General features: G+C 40.5%; 1 protein-coding gene and 1 long non-coding RNA gene across 2 annotated transcripts in view; both read left to right on the forward strand.

Moving 5' to 3' along the window:
- LRMDA (leucine rich melanocyte differentiation associated) overlaps positions 1 to 12,043 on the forward strand; it is a 734,468-nt gene that overhangs the window by 635,582 nt on the left and 86,843 nt on the right.
- Positions 6,941 to 11,361, forward strand: LOC309343207. The gene is made up of 2 exons (XR_014157184.1): positions 6,941 to 7,472; positions 11,220 to 11,361. It is a non-coding gene; the product is annotated as an uncharacterized lncRNA (long non-coding RNA).

Below are 12,043 nucleotides of genomic sequence, written 5' to 3' on the forward strand. Positions count from 1 at the left end.
GAGATCAGTTGCTGAAACTTGAGCTAAGGTTGGAAGTAGCAGGCAGATGATACTGCTTGGTTGACCAGGCAAGGACTGAAATAAAAGGTCTTCACTTTCATCTTGCCTACCAATCACAGTTGTACACCCCTCTTACGGTCTTCTGTGTTATTTGTGGCCTTCTGAAGTCCCGAGACACCCTGAAGAGAGCAGGGCCCCTCAATTCACTTCTTAAATCTTAACCTTAGGTTCTGGGGATTCCCAGTTTAAAATATTGAAGTTTCTCACACAGGCAAGGAAAGCATGTTTTGTTTTGTTTGTAATTTACTGCTCCAAGCCCAAGAGAGTGTACAAGTCATGATACATTTTGTTTATCTAAAGCTGTTCAAATATCCTCAAATTGCATTTAGAATGCTACAAATTCTAATAATGTGTTTTAAGTTTGGTGAAAAGAGGAATAGCCAACAACATTCCCCTTCTCAAACAAAAGGGAAATTTATCCCCCTCCACTGAGGCATAAAAGTAGTCTACTCATAGTCATTTATCTGCAAAGTCAGTGCTCGTGGTGGTAATTCATCAAACATTTTTTGTGGAGTGAATCTGGCGGCGTTCCTTGGCATTGGTCTTTGAAATTCTAAGCGTTCTTTCATCCTTAGGGAATACTGTGACTTTCACTTCTTATTGCACATCTGGAAGGAATGTTGTTCCTGCTTTGTTTTATGGTAGAGGGATTCCCTCCTCCCCAAGACAGTTATTTCACCTCTTTGAACCATCCATTAAAGTTGAACTATGGGTTCTTTGTGCCTACAATTAATGCACAGGATAGAGTTTTGATACTTACCTCTGAGCAAATTCACTGTTGGGGACAGCAGGGGAAGCAGCACTGTGGAGTGTGGGTTCCAACACATGGCCCCTGATAATGGCTTGAGCTAGTAAAACTGGAGTGCAGCAATTAGAAGATAGTACTCTGTTGAGCAGAAGGCCAGGCTTCTATTCTTCACCCCATGACTGGCCAATCTGGAGGCTACATGTTGCTGAAAAGCTTACATAGGGACAGATTTTGTCCTCCAAAGGCTTGTCTCCATCTTTCATGTTCTGTTCCATGTTATGTTCACTTCTTTCTATTGCTGACAGAGTGGAGTTTTCCTTCCCTGAAGTACCTGTGTGACATCATGGCTTGGCTCATAAGAGAAGTGTATCATCCATGATTCTGATTGTTAAAGATTCTAAAACCTCTAATAAAAGGCTTCATTGGGCGATCTGTGAGGGACTGTGCGTATACTGCAGAGCTAGGCACAGACGAGAAGAAGGATGTTCAACAACTTCCCTTTTGCATGTGCCCAAAGAAGGTTTGGGGAGAGAAAGAGAGAGAGATAGTAAGAGTAAGAGTATGTGTTCCTAACAAACAATTATGATGCACTGCACTTATAAGGCAAGGCAGGATGTCACACAGCGGCTACAGGGAAAGACTCTCCATTCTGCCAGCAGTTAGTCCAGGGCTAAATGAGGCACAGAACTGAGTAGAACTGAAGCATGACACAAAAGATGGAAGCAAGATTTAGAAGACTCACACATGTACCATTCTGGAATATATTTCAGCCAGCAAAGTAGGATCCAAAGATTGGTTTTTGTTGTGGTAAAGTCATCATGAGGTATCATGATGGTAACAGTTAGAATTTAATGATAAGTTTTGGACTTGGATCAGGGAGAGCTAGATTCAAACCCAATTAAGCCATGCAGCTAACTGTATGATCTTGGTGGGTGAGAGATGTCATCTACCTCAAAGGGTTGATGGGAAAGCACATGTAAGTCGTCCTAGAGGGAAAACAATGGGATTTTGTAGAAAAAATGAAAGTTAGTGCTTATAAGATTCTGAGGGTAAAGACAGTAATGGTAAAGTGGGCCCAGGATTTAGGGGGAAATATTATGATGAGCCAATGGGGACAGCTGTGGAAAAGAGATATCAGATTTACAGCATGCTATAATTTAAGAGAGAATGTAATAAAAATGCAATACAGATGGTACCTGTCCCCAGTCAGACTGACAAAAATGTATAAAAACTGTAGTGATGTCTGTTGGAGATGCAACAATGGGGCAGGAACCTTTCTACATATGTGGTGGGAGTGCAAAGAGATAGTGGGATTCTGGGAAAATATCTATAACAAACTGAAAAATATGTTTAGATTTTCATATGGAAAGAAAACCAGAATCCTAGGTATCATGTCAGAGGAAATAAAAAGAATGGTCAGACCAATATTTATGTATGCAACTACGGCGGCAAGGTTATTGATTGCCAAAAATTGGAAAAGCAGCAGTGTCTCAACTAAAACAGACTGGTTATCTAAAATGATGGAATACTTCCATATTGCCGAACTAACAGGGAGGGTAAGAGGAGCAAAAAGTGAATAAGGAGTGGGCTATCTTTAAGGAATACATCAAAATTTATGTGGAAAAAGTAAAATTTCTGACAGATATTGAGTGAATCCAGAAAATGATTAGAGTGAAAGGAGAGTAAAGTCAAGATAGAAGAAGAGATTAAAGAAATAATGAAATGTGTTTAAGCTAATTGGAAAAATAAAGCAGCGTAACAAGAACAGACACTTCGTGTCTGTGTGGGGTAGATGTGTAGGTATGTTGATATGTACAGTATACGCAGGTACAGTGGTGCCCCGCAAGACGAATGCCTCGCAAGACGAAAAACTCGCTAGACGAAAGAGTTTTCAGTCTTTTGAGGTGCTTCGCAAGACAAATTTCCCTATGGGCTTGCTTCGCAAGACAAAACGTATTGCGAGTTCTTGTGAGTTTTTTCCCCTTTCCCCCCCTTTTTCTAAGCCGCTAAGCCGCTAATAGCCGCTAAGCCGCTAATAGCGCTAATCCGCTAAGCCGCTAATAGCCGTGCTTCGCAAGACGAAAAAACCGCAAGACGAAGAGACTCGTGGAACGGATTAATTTCGTCTTGCGAGGCGCCACTGTATTATATAGAGTAATGTAGGTATGTTTTATGTTATGAAAATAAGGTAGTGTGTTATGTATGTGTACTGTGTAAATGTATATGTATGTGTTTTATATGTTAATTAAAAAAAATTAAAAAACAAGATTCTGAGAGTTTTTATTAAAGAAAAAAAAGGAGAAAGTATGACTAATGAATTTCCATTGGCAATGGTAGCTTAGCAATTTAAATTTATACAATTGGATATTGAAATTCACCCCAAACGTGGATTCAGACACACAACAATTTGGCAGTGTAGTTCTGCATCATTTAAGAGTAACTGAAAGACTTTCCCATAACATCCCAACAGTATGTAACTTATGCAAACTGGCCACTACCACCATATGACTAAATAATTTAAGATGTGCTTACATCCAGCAGGATTTAAAATTAAGCATGTCGTTTGATGAATAGGGGTGCATTTTTCAAAGCCCTTTGTATGCCGAAACAGGAACCTATAAGAAGAATAAGAGTTAATGCTCTTTGGAAGTTTTATGTAACTAAAATCCAGCAAAAATTGAATTTGGAGCAAGATCTCAAAGACAAATGGTGTAGGGCAAAATGCCAAGAACAGATGCATTAATAATCCCCATAAAGCAATGGTAGCCAACTAATTTGAGATATTAAAGGAAATCATGAGTTTAAACTTTCCTATATTTCGAAGATGCAAGGTTCCATCGATAAGTGCAGGAAATATTAAACTACACCATTAATGCACAAGGAGAACAATAAAATATCCAGAGATCTTATTTCAGTTCTTTATTTTTACTTTCGAAATGGAATCCATTATCTTACGTGAATGATTGTAAAGACTTACTGTACCTTTTAGGGATTCTTTTATGCTGTTTTTATAAATTGCCAATTGTAATCAAGTAGTATGGACTTGGGTGCATGACATCTTTATTGGACCAATTTATACAGATGAAAATGTGTGCAGACTTTCTAGTTTCACAGAAACTTTGTTAAGCAAAAATGGAAAAGTACCTGTCTTTTATAATATATGGGAGGAGACACAAACCTTTCAAATCTACAATCTATTTTAAAATAATACCCTTCAACAAGAATATATTATAGATGTGAAACACATACCCCCACCAGCTCAACTAGTAATTGTCCATGTTTCTGAACTTGCTTGATGAGTTCTTAGAGAAAACTTCCATCGTCCCTACCATCCCATAATTCTCTTGATTCCTAGTATTGGTGCATTCATGCTGCTGGTGCCTTGCTTGTACTTTAGCTGGTGCAAATGCTGTTGACAGGGTTTGAGCTACAGCCCATTCAGTCTGCACTGGCTTCCAGTTTGTTTGTTTGTTTCCTGAGCTTGATTCAAAGCTCTTAACGTGGGACTTGACCTCTTTCCGCAGGGCCTGCAAGACAGAGCTGTTCCACCAGGCCTTTGGCCAGGGCACAGCCTGACTCCCTCCTTTGGCAATCTTCACAGAACTCTAGCCCAATGGTTGCCATTAATTTGATTTGAATTAATTTTATAATGAAATGATTTTAGAATGTTGTATTTTTTATTTTTTTATTTTTTTATTTATTTATAGAATGTTTTATTTATTTTATTGTTGTTAGCCGCCCTGAGCCCGGCTTTGGCTGGGGAGGGCAGGATATAAATAAATTATTATTATTATTATTATTATTATTATTATTATTATTATTAATGGTTGGGATCAGAATATTTAATGGACTACCTTTCCCCACATTGAATTTGCCCATTCACAGAGGAGTCCCGGGACAAGGCTTTTACATTTGTGGCTTGTGGTGATCCCTGCCTCAAGAGACCCAGTGGATCTTCTCCTTACTGGCATTGCAGCACACAATAAAGGCCATTTTGTTTCCCTGTGGCCCTTTCAGGCAGGAAGGCAGGGTATAAACATTTAAATAAACAAGTGCTTGAACTTATAGCACCCATGGATACCGCTGTTTTGCAACTGCTTGCCTAGCTTAAGAACCAGTGAGGAAGCACACACATCTGTCTATTTCAAACAGTTCACTTTCACAGCAATTAGTGAGGGTTTCATTTAAATCTGAGGTTGGGGTGAGAGTGGAGGAATTCCATGCATGGAGCTGCCAAGCAGCTGATGTTTAAGTGCCATACCTAAAGCAGACCATACATGAACAGAAGCTTGTTTAGCATTCCAAACTGTAGATAAATGGCCCTCAATTCAGATGTCAGTCAAGTATTGCAAGGTGGCAAAATTTACAATCTGAACCAGGTAATTGTGAACTTTGGGTTCCTTACTAAGATGTACATTTTAGTAGTGTGTCAGGCACTGCCAGCATGATATATATAATAGTGCAATCTAATACTGATGTGAATGTTCCTTGTATAGAACATTAGGGATGAGATTTAGGAGTGGTTGAAATTCACCGTTGTCACCCCAGAGCCACTTTGTCTTCCAGAGCCCACTAGCAGGGCCAGATTTAGGTTTGATGAGGCCCTAAGCTACTGAAGATAATGGGGCCCTTTATATGTCCAGCTGTCCTTTGTCAACAACAAATTGTTGCTGTTTTCGTGTTGAATATATGCTATATGGTAATTTATGAACCTAATAGGTATCTAAAGGCATTTGCACATAACAAAATATGTATTTTATAAAAGTAATTGCTGAACTTATCTTATATTTTGGAAATGTACATCCAGTTTTTTCCCCTTTAAATTTTTTTGTGGGGCCCCAAGAGAGTGGGGCCCTAAGCTATAGCTTGTTAAGCTTATATGTAAATTCAGCACTGCCCACTAGCATAATGCTGCATGATGATGTAATCTTTGGGGGAGGGGGGATGTCCTGTTACTCCAGAAGCTCCTTTCAGAGCAGCACTACATCATCATGTAGCATTTGTGTCAGAGGGCTTTTGGAGGAAATGGTAGTCACCTGGAAGAACTCCAGGGGGCAGTTTGAGAGCAACAATGAATTTTGTGTCCATCCCAAAATGTGCCCATCCAACCAATGATTTTGCTACCTACAAATAGGGTGGCAGAATGGCAATGCTTGCCTCTAACAATCTGTCCCAGCCCTTTACATATGCACTTTGGCTTGCACAACTACCACCTCCTCCGCAGTTGCTTACATAGTGACTGTTTCCACCCATATGGTTTACAGTGGTACCTCAGGTTAAGAATTTAATTCATTCCAGAAGTCCGTTCTTAACCTGAAACTGTTCTTAACCTGAAACACCACTTTAGCTAACGGGGCCTCCCGCTGCCACCGTGCCGCCAGAACACGATTTCTGTTCTCATCCTGAAGCAAAGTTCTTAACCCGAGGTACTATTTCTGGGTTAGCAGAGTCTGTAACCTGAAGCATCTGTAACCTGAAGCTTATGTAACCCGAGGTACCGCTGCATTTTCCAGCATGGTGTAGTGGTTAAGATGGGGTGGATTTGTAATCTGGTGAACCGGGTTCACATCTCCACTCCTCCACATGCAGCTGCTGGGTGACCTTGGGCTAGTCACACTTCTCTGAAGTCTCTCAGCCTCACTCAACTCACATAGTGTTTGTTGTGGGGGAGGAAGGGAAAGGAGATTGTTAGCTGCTTTGAGACTACTTAAGGGGAGTGAAAGGCAGGATATCAAGTCCAAACTACTACTACTACTACTACTACTACTACTCTTCTTCTTCTTCTTCTTCTTCTTCTTCTTCTTCTTCTTCTTCTTCTTCTTCCATGTGTACTTACAAAATACACATGGTACACAGCCCCTTGAGACATGCATGGCTTCTATATTCTGAAAACATGTATGGAAGAGAAATTGCATAGGTAGAATCCTTTACACATAAATGGACGGATGTGGGAACAAACTATGGAGGCAGCAGCAGTAGCCACAACAGGAAAGAAAAGTGTAGAGTCCCAAAAGCAAAGGAGAGAGGGTGGCCACTGTGACCTCATGATGGTGCGGCCTCCCTGAAACAGAGAAAAAAGCCAGTGTGACCTCATGATGATGCTGCCTCCCGGAAGGAGAGAGAAAAGCCACTGTGACCTCATGATGATGCTGCCTCCTTAAAGGAGAGAGAAAAGCAACTGTGACCTCATGATGATGCTGCCTCCCTAAAGGAGAGAGAGAATGGCCACTGTGACATCGTGATTATGCTGCCTCCCTGAGACAGGCTTTGTTGATGGGATTGTGCATCGTATATAGTTTTCAAGAGGGGTGAAGCATATATAAATAGGTCTAAGAGTTATTAAAAAAGAACTTAAGACTGGGGGTTTGTGGCTTCTGGCTTCTTAAAAATGTCACTTTATGGAGATCTTAGTAGTTTTCTGAGACTCCCTTGTCTTACAACATCTGATCTAGAGGGAATACTACCATGGCAAAAGGAGGTGTCTCTCCCCAGCTGTTAGATGCATTTGCCAAAACTGAGGTTATTCTAGAACATGTTAGACATATATGATGCTGCTCTAAATTCTACTAAGATTTCAGTCAGCCAATATTTATCCCAGACTTGGAGTAACGGACTATTGTTGACCTATCTTACCTAAGTATAATGGTGGAGAGCATTACAGCAGGTAAATGTAAAACACATTATTTTGCAGGTGGCATTGGTTGATTTTCCTATTGACAAAAGGTTACACCAGTATCTACCATTGGGGTTATACTTCCTCCCATCCCCAATTTCCTCATCCACCTGGTTTTGGCATGCCTCCAGGGTTTTAGAGATGAAAGTTTTGTTCATCTGTGACAGCCACATGTTTTTCTTCATCAGCCTATGTAAGTTAACCTGAAGGGTTGAGCTCTTGGGCAGCCAACCACTGAAGTGTGTTCCTGTATCACTTTCTGCTGTGTCTGAATATATCTAATTTCATGAGACATCCTGGCTTCAACAAATTATAAACCACTCTTGGAAGAAACCTTCAGGGCAATAAATTCAGGGCAGTCAAAATGTTGTTTCTGTAATGATAGCATGAAGGCAACCATTAGCTGGCCAAAGCAGAGAGAGCTAATGGGCTTGCTCCTTTACCATAGCCAAGAGTTTGCAATAGGAAGTGATGGCATCCCATCCTTTATAGCTATGCATTTATGCCTGAAATTCTGGAAGCAGGCCTTCCTTCCACGACTGTGTATTGTTGCCAGGAGAAAGGCTTGCTTATCCAGCCCTTGCAGAATGTATCATGAGTAGAACTAAAGGGTAGAGTACGGACCTAAAGCCACTCCCACCCCCAGTCAATATAATATAGAATATATGTGCTCCATCATCTTGTACTGTTTGCCAATGCTGGCAATTCATAACACAACTCGTTCTTTCTCTTGGCAAATGTAATGCATCCTTAGTGTCTTTCTTGGGTAATTTTAAAGCAATGCAGTAGTCCATCTACATTCTTTCCTGGTTTTGTTTGCATCTGTTCATTGCAATGCAGAAAGCAAAAAAAATTGTTTTGTCCTCCCAGTACTTGGACGGCTCAGTTAGTTGTTTGATTACCTGAAGGAGAGTAAGTGCCAATGGGAAAACATGCAGGTTCTGACTTGGGATCCAGCTATAAGTACCCAGGTTGCCTTCTGAGAAATTTTTGAAGTGTTATCGGTGCTGCTTTTGCTTACATGGAAGTTTGGGGGATTTTTCTCAAAAGCAAGCTCATTCAAATTTCAGTTGAAATTTTGTCTTAGGTTTAAATTCAGTAGCAACTATAACCCTTTTTCTTAATGACGTTGCCACATGAAAAGTTGGCCTGGTTCAAATGTAACACTAAGCTGGGGTCACCAATATGGTGCTCATTTCTCTTTCACTTAGAAGGTCCTCTTCCCCCGCTAAAAGAAGCATTACATTGTCACCTTCAGATGAGGTTATGGTGTGAACTTGGTTGTAGTGTGTGTGGTGCCCACAGTGGTTTCTCCAGTTTGCAATTGCATCTACAGGACCAAAAAGGATGGCAAGCCCTACACAAATCAACCTGTGGCTTAGTAGTGTAAACAAGCAAGCATGCTGTTGCATGGAGCAAAAATCATGGCTGCTCCGCTCCTCCTCTGATTCTACTGCTGCCACATTATAAGGAGCTAAGCCATGGTTTGGCCTAGGACTGCATGTGAACCAGGACTCATGGTTTTTCTCACTCCAAATATCCCAAGCACTGTAGCCAAGGTTTGTTCTTTAAAGGAGAAGAAACCACATACTTGGGTTCTCCAGTAGCACTAAACTAAACCATGGCATCGTTCTTTGTAGCAGGCCTAGGGAAAGAAATGAACCCATTGCACTCTTTGCTCTGCCATCAGTATACTTGCTCGTTCATGCTTAGTATTATATGTAACCAAGACCATTATATTACTGAATAATTTCATTCACTTTCAAATCCTATGGACTTGAGCTGTGTGCATGTTTTAGTGTTTTCGTTTTTGTTTTAAAGTATGGCTGTGATTCCCCCCCCCCCCCCAATTTTATTGTTTTATCTTTTTGTAAACTGCTTTGAGGTTTTGTACAATCAAGCAGAGTACGAATTTTATTAAATAAATATGCATTCAAACAAACAATGGAGACACAAGCAGCTTTAGAGCCACATAACACTCCAGTATGGGTGGGCCATTGATGAACTGAACAATCTGTGAGACTAAGGCATCCTCCCTCCTTCCTAAGTCTTGTATTTTGTTCAGTTTATTGAGAACTTTAAAACAATTCTACAATCTGTTTAAATGCCTTTATTCCGAAGCAAAACATGTTAGCGGTACTTGGTGCTTGATTGGGCTCTGACAGATACTGGCACTTTACAGTGTGATGAAAATGGAGATAAGATTTGATTAAACAGAGCATCAATAGAAACACTAGGCTTCCATCTCCCTACAATGAATGTTAACAGGGAAGTGTTTTCCAATTTGCATTGCCGTTTAAGCAGCCGTGCCGTAATCACTGAAACAGTGTAATGACTTAATCTCCCTATGGAGTCACCCTGTTGTGGTTTTCTGAGGGATGCTAGCCATTTTCCCACACGGTATACACCATGAAATTCAAATAACACGAAGAGAGATGTAATTCATTTCTCTGTTGCCTTCTGCTGGGCTTCATTCCCAGAGCCTAGAGCAAAGATATGCGCGCGCACACATACACACACGTACGTACGTATGTGTGATAATACTGCAGTCTCTGCACACCTGTTCTGAATTATCCATGGAAGTACCATGGAGAGGGAGAAACGCATCATTGTTTATCAGTGGGATGGTAGGGGTGGAAATATCATAAATCTGTTAGGATAAGAAAGAGGGGCGGGGAATCAGTTTTCATAATCAAGTTGGTATTCACTGCTAACATGTCCAAACCATTTGCATACTTCTGAGGCAAATGTTGAAGCATGGTTCATATGTTACTGGAAAGGCTGTGCTTGCCACTTTCCCATGACCACAATACTCCAATAACATTTGGAGGCTAAACCATGTGTGCTTTCTGAACATATGGCTGCTCCTCAGGCCAGTGTCAGCAGCCAGGATGCCGGGTGGGGAACCAGCATGGGTACTTATTTATATATATTTTAATTTTTCCACTTTTATTTCGGGGAAGAAAACTGGAAACTGCTAAGAACAAATCAAAAGACATTAATACAATAAAACACATACAAGGGGGGGGGGAGCGTGACCAGCCTTTGAAAACTTCCTGAAACATTATAAGATCTTTATTCTGAGGTTGGTGTTGGCTTGTTAGGCATATACATGAGGTTATTGTTGTATTTTGTTCAGGAAGAGAGATATGGTTTAAATGCAGAAGGTCCCAAGTTCAATCTTCTGCTCTGCTTACAAAGATTCACTGGTAGATAAGCTGGGCTGGTCTCCAACTTGTAGCCATGGAGAGTCCTTGGTGGTCATCGAAGACAATACAGGGCTAGACGAATCAAGGGTTCTAACTAAGACAGCTTCATGTGTATCTATTTTTAAGGCTTTAATCCTATAGTTGCTTACCTGGGAGTGATCCCCCTTTAACTCAGCAGGACGTTGTTCTGAGCAGACATGTATAGGATTGACCTGTGGGCCATGTTACTAAGTGTCCACAACTTTGAGGAACATGCAAGAAACAAGTGAAAGTAATTAAAAATGGGCCACAGTCAGTGGAAAGCTGTACAAGCTGCATTAAAATAAGCTCTGTGTGGTAGAACCTTTGTGCAGCTCCTGTTCATTTTAAAGGGGCTTGAGCACGAGAAGTTCCCTCTGGATTGTGCCCATAATATTTAAATATTTCCAGCTGAATTTTTAATGTAGTTTATTGATCTTTCTCTAAGTGGATGATGAATAATTGTTTCTCACACTCCCCCCCCTTTTTGTATTTTTATTGATTGTAATAGAAACAAACAGCATTACACACAAAAAAGAGGAAAAATCAACAAGGAATCATAGGGACAAAGGACAGCACAAATCACATATTGTATTCTGTGGCAAAATAAAATTTAACCCAAGAGTTTAAAATATATTTGTTGTTAAAACAAATTACTTTTGGTCTTTAATTGACATAGCACTGGGTGTTTTACACAAAAAAGTAATACATTTATGAACAAAATTTTGGAAAGAATAATAGAAGGGAGTGTATATACACTTTAAAAAGTGAAGCTCATGTTGCATAAATAGCTGGGATTGATTTAAATCAATTGAAGACTATTTCATCACTTTAAGTGCCTTCTCAGACAAATGTCCATTATTACTCTGTTCCTGCAATTTCGAGTGATGACTCTGAATGAATGGGTCATCACAGATCATTGTTTTACACTTTTAAAACATTTTTATCTTTCCCTTTGCTCAAAGACCTCAGGGCAACACACATGATATCCTGCCCCCCTCCCCATTTGACTCTTCCAGACTGAGAGGCCTGTGTTTTTGTTGTTGTTGTTTTAAAACTAGGATCAATTCACAGATGTCGTTATAGACCTGCTCACATTTTGTGTTTCGCTACTGAATTTTCTCCATGCTATCATCCTTGAGTACAGTCATACCTCGGGATAAATAATCTTCAGGTTGAGCGCTTTCAGGCTGTGCTCTGCGGCAACACGGAAGTAACGGAGCCTGTTACTTCTGGGTTTCTCCACTCGCACATGCACAGATGGTCAAAATGACATCATGCATATGCACGGAAGTGGCAAAACACCACCCGCGCACACGCAGACGCGCTATCGCG

Source organism: Podarcis erhardii (assembly GCF_964252035.2).
Source record: "Podarcis erhardii genome assembly, chromosome: 5".
Lineage (NCBI taxonomy): Eukaryota > Metazoa > Chordata > Lepidosauria > Squamata > Lacertidae > Podarcis > Podarcis erhardii.